Source organism: Penaeus vannamei, chromosome 16 (assembly GCF_042767895.1).
Source record: "Penaeus vannamei isolate JL-2024 chromosome 16, ASM4276789v1, whole genome shotgun sequence".
In the NCBI taxonomy this organism is placed as follows: Eukaryota; Metazoa; Arthropoda; class Malacostraca; order Decapoda; family Penaeidae; genus Penaeus; species Penaeus vannamei.
This window is the reverse complement of record NC_091564.1, coordinates 7609661-7613481: the sequence shown is the minus strand read 5'-3', so window position 1 is coordinate 7613481 and position 3821 is coordinate 7609661.

Genomic DNA, 3821 nt, shown 5'->3' with positions numbered 1-3821 from the left:
CTCTCTCTCTTCTTCTTCTTCTTCTTTCTTCTCCTTCTCTCTCTTCTTTCTTTCCCCTTCTTCCTCTCTTCTCTCTCTCTCTCTCTCTGGTTCCAGCAAGACCCTTAGAAAAAGAAACAGAAATCTCAAGACACATTGTTAGGTGGTAGTTCAGTTGCTTTACACAAGGAGGAGAGAAGTTTATTGTAAACAGAAGAATGGAGGGAAGAAACGAGGAGGAGAGGGAGAGACACGGAGTCAAACAAAGGGAGAGACACAGAGATGGGGAGAACAGCAACGACGGAGAAAGGGACAAATAAAGGGAGAGGAACAAGAAGAAAATACGTAAAGAAGAGACGAGGAGTGAAGAGAAGGGAAGAGAACAGAAAGAAAGAGAGAACGAGAGAACGAGAGAGAGAGAGAGAGAGAGAGAGAGAGAGAGAGAGAGAAAGAAAAAAAGAAAAAAACAAAGAGAGAGAGAGAAGCAGTCAGAAACACATGCAGACAAACAAGAAGAACCACAAACAGACAGAATCATAAACAGACTAAACGCACAAATGAAAGACAAAAAGCGAGACTAATAATGAAGAGAAAAAGACAAGCGGAGGATGAACCGACGAACCCACCTGCCTCAACCTGCAGTCAGAAAGACATGCAGACAAACATGAACCACAGACAGAATCATAAACAGACTAAACGCACAGATGAAAAACAAAAAGCGAGAATAATAATGAAGAGAAAAAGGCAAGCGGAGAATGAACCGACGAACCCACCTGCCTCAACCATCTCGAAAGCTGAAAGAAGGTTCCCAGGTTCGCCAGCAGAGCGCGCCAGGTGAAATAAGGTGACGCGATAAGGAGACGTCGGGCTGGAGGAGCTCTAATGGGTGATAAACTCCAAGCAAATCTTTTTCCGAATGTGTTTTCTTCTCTCGTGCGTCGACTCTGACAGCGAGGACTCCTAGGTCGCTGATATTCATTGCCCCTCGACCTTGTTTAGCGCCGGGTTAGATCAGCTGAGGAACGTCGTCTTGAAAGGGTTAGGATTTTCTCCCTCGTCTTGGTTTCTAAGTTTTCGGGAGGGACGCTAGGTTAGGGTTGAAAATGGCGAGGGGACAGATAATCTCATCCGAGTCTGGAAATGTAGGATCTGAAGACGAAAGTTGGGAATCTATGGCGGATTCTCTTCAGCTCGACTTTCTCTTTATAACACCAATTGGATAATTTTTTGGAGGAGGGTAAGAGAGTCTAGATTGTTTTAATTCTGTGTGAGAGGAGAAGGGGAGGGGGGTAATGTTGAATAAATTAGAGACATAACAGCGAAGGGAAAAAGGAAAACTCATGGATATAACAAAGACCTTATCGCAGAAGCTATACCGTAAAAAAGCCTTCGAGGGGATGTCTGTATGTATTACTGTATATGACATTGTATCACCTTTTGGTCTATAATTACTTATTTCTTTTATTTATGAAAGATATACGATTAGCTAACACATCCTCAGTGAAGACAAGGCAGAGGTGTTGTCCATTAAATTGTTTCCACGAGTATGCTCAATTGTCCATAATCGCATTAATATCTCTATATTTTCTTTATTCGCCATGACTGTATTAACCATGAAAAAAAGAAAATGAAAAACCGATTCATTGGTTGGATCTAATTGTCTTTAGCCAACAGGTAATACGTTTTTTTCTTGGATAAGGGCAAGCTCATGAAAAAGATTCTATAAGACAGAAAGGGGAAAATATCTATATTATCATTATATTATCTTTTGAGTGGGGGGGGAGGGGGAGGGGAAAATAAGAAACCGATGAAATTGAGTGTTAAACTTTGGTCATTTACATCCAGTAGAAACCTTTACCGTAGCTTCCAAAAGACAGTAATACAATCAACCCAACTACTGTATCTTGTATGTTGAAACTTCTACAATTTTCTCTGCAACGGAAACACACTTGGCAGTATAACAGAAAGCATAAATCTTTAAAAAATGAACTTAGATATATGTACACATCTGCTTGCGAATGTTCTCTTCAAAGAAACGAATACACTCCAGATGAACATTGATTAACTGTCAATAACTGCAAAAAGAACAGTCAGTGATCTATTCACAAACTTCCGTAAACACAAACGGCTTAACATTAGTTTCTGCAATTATATTCTTTTATTAAAAGTGAGTGAGAGAGAGAGAGAGAGAGAGAGAGAGAGAGAGAGAGAGAGAGAGAGAGAGAGAGAGAGAGAGAGAGAGAGAGAGAGAGAGAGAGAGAGAGAAAAGGAATTTCTCATGATCATTAATTGGACATTCCTTCAATGCAGCAACTTGGTTTTCGCTCATTCTTCGTTAATCTCCAATGCTGAATAACGTCGCTTCTTCCCCCAATCAACGTACGATTTAAACCCTTAAGTTTTGCCTTTGAGGAAGTATGTTAGAAGCCTGTTTTTGTCGTTATAAAGGAAAACATACGGTTAGTTAAAACGCTTTTCAAGAACCTTTACCGGACACAAGGTGAACAAGTCTAATATCAAATTCCTTTTCTGTGTCTATAACTACATTAATATCTTCGATTTCATATTCGAAATATTTCTCTATTCCTCATTACAGCAACAGAAAGGAAAAAAAAAAAGTAAATAAAAAATAATGATTAAAAAATGCCCAAGTAGTTGTATGAAAGACCTTTCCTTGAGAGAACAATAAAACACATTTCTTCCTAGATAAGAAGAAATTTCAAGAAAAAAAATAAAAGTTAAAAATGTTGTTTATTTTTATCATTATCTTTTTTTTTTCCTATGGGGGCGAGGGTGAGGGGGACATAGATATCTGGAGAGATTAAGTGTTAAACTTTAGGGATTACACCCAGTAGAAATCTATGTGTTTTGTAAGACTTTACCATAGCTTCCTAAATACAGTAACGCAATCAGCTCAACCACTGTATCTTGTACGTTGAAACTTCTACAATTTTCTCTGCAACGGAAACACACTTGCCAGGATAACAGAAAGTACAAATCTTTAAAAGGAAACTAGCTTTTAATTGTATGTACATATCTGCTAGCAAACGTTCTCTCCAAAGTGAACAAGTTTTAATTCCTGACCTATGAACAAACTGAGGGAAACACATTATCATTAGTTTCCATTTATAAAATTATATTCTCTGGGCCTATAAAAAGAGGTAAACTTTCATAAATATTTATTGAACATTCCTCCTTCGTGGCACCATGATTTCTTACTATTCTTTATTAAACTCTCAAAAAACGAATAACTTTATGAATACTCTACTTCTACCCAGTCAGCAACGGCTTCCTACCTTAAAGTTTTGATTTTGATTAGCTGTTTAGTAGATTTTCTTATTTCGAGAGAGAGAGAGAGAGAGAGAGAGAGAGAGAGAGAGAGAGAGAGAGAGAGAGAGAGAGAGAGAGAGAGAGAGAGAGAGAGAGACAGACAGACAGACAGACAGACAGACAGACAGGCAGACAAAAGAAAGAAGAACAGAAAGAGAAAGATGAAAAATGAAGAGTATTGAGAAAAGTTAGAGACAAAGAGAGAGAGAGAGAGAGAGAGAGAGAGAGAGAGAGAGAGAGAGAGAGAGAGAGAGAGAGAGAGAGAGAGAGAGAGAGAGAGAAAGAAAGAAAGAGAGAAAGAAAAAAATAAATAAATAAATAAATAAATAAAGAAAGAGAGAATGAAAAAAAAGAAAGAAAGAAAGACAGAGACAGAGAGAAAGGAAAAAACGCAAGAAGGAAGAGGAGAAGGAAACGAGGTTCTCATCGATTTATATTCAGATGACTTCAGCGTAAAGGATTTCAAGTGAGCTCAATTTAAAGATGACATGGACTCCAAAATCAAAACCATC